Below are 991 nucleotides of genomic sequence, written 5' to 3'. Positions count from 1 at the left end.
AAGATAGAGGACTTGTCCGCCACCTTATAAAGTTCTTGGGATATAACCTCATGAACATCTATTTTTTCTCCAATCATGATGCTATGAATCATGATATCCCGGTCTACAGTAACTTGGTCCAACCTTTGATCAAAGTTGACCCTTCTAGTGTAAGGATGTTCATCTCCTTGCATCATGGGCAAGTTGAATGCCAACCTTACATTTTCCGGACTAAAATCCAAGTATTTCCCCTGAACCATAGTAAGCCAATTCTTTGGATCCGGATTCACACTTTGATCATGGTTCTTGGTGATCCATGCATTGGCATAGAACTCTTGAACCATTAAGATTCCGACTTGTTGAATGGGATTGGTAAGAACTTCCCAACCTCTCCTTCGGATCTCATGTCGGATCTCTGGATATTCACTCTTTTTGAGTTTAAAAGGGACCTCGGGGATCACCTTCTTCAAGGCCACAACTTCATAGAAGTGGTCTTGATGCACCCTTGAGATGAATCTCTCCATCTCCCATGACTCAGAGATGGAAGCTTTTGCCTTCCCTTTCCTCTTTCTAGAGGTTTCTCCGGCCTTGGATGCCATAAATGGTTATGGAAAAACAAAAAGCAATGCTTTTACCACACCAAACTTAAAAGGTTTGCTCGTCCTCGAGCAAAAGAAGAAAGAAGAGAGTAGAAGAAGAAGAAATGAGAAAGAAGGGAATGGCTTTGTGTTCGGCCAAAAAGTGAGAGTAGTGGTGTTGATGTTGTGTGAAAATGAAGGAGTGAAGATGAGTTTATATAGGAGTGGGGGGCTCATGGTTCGGTCATGTATGGGTGGGTTTGGAAGGGAAAGTGGTTTGAATTTGAAGGGTGAGGTAGGTGGGGTTTTATGAAGGATAGATGTGAGTGGTGAAGAGAAAGATGGGATTTGATAGGTGAAGGGTTTTTGGGGAAGAGGTGTTGAGGTGATTGGTGAATGGGTGAAGAAGAGAGAGAGTGTGGTAGGGTAGGTGG

This window comes from Arachis duranensis, chromosome 2, assembly GCF_000817695.3.
Source record: "Arachis duranensis cultivar V14167 chromosome 2, aradu.V14167.gnm2.J7QH, whole genome shotgun sequence".
In the NCBI taxonomy this organism is placed as follows: Eukaryota; Viridiplantae; Streptophyta; class Magnoliopsida; order Fabales; family Fabaceae; genus Arachis; species Arachis duranensis.
This window is presented reverse-complemented; position numbering follows the sequence as displayed.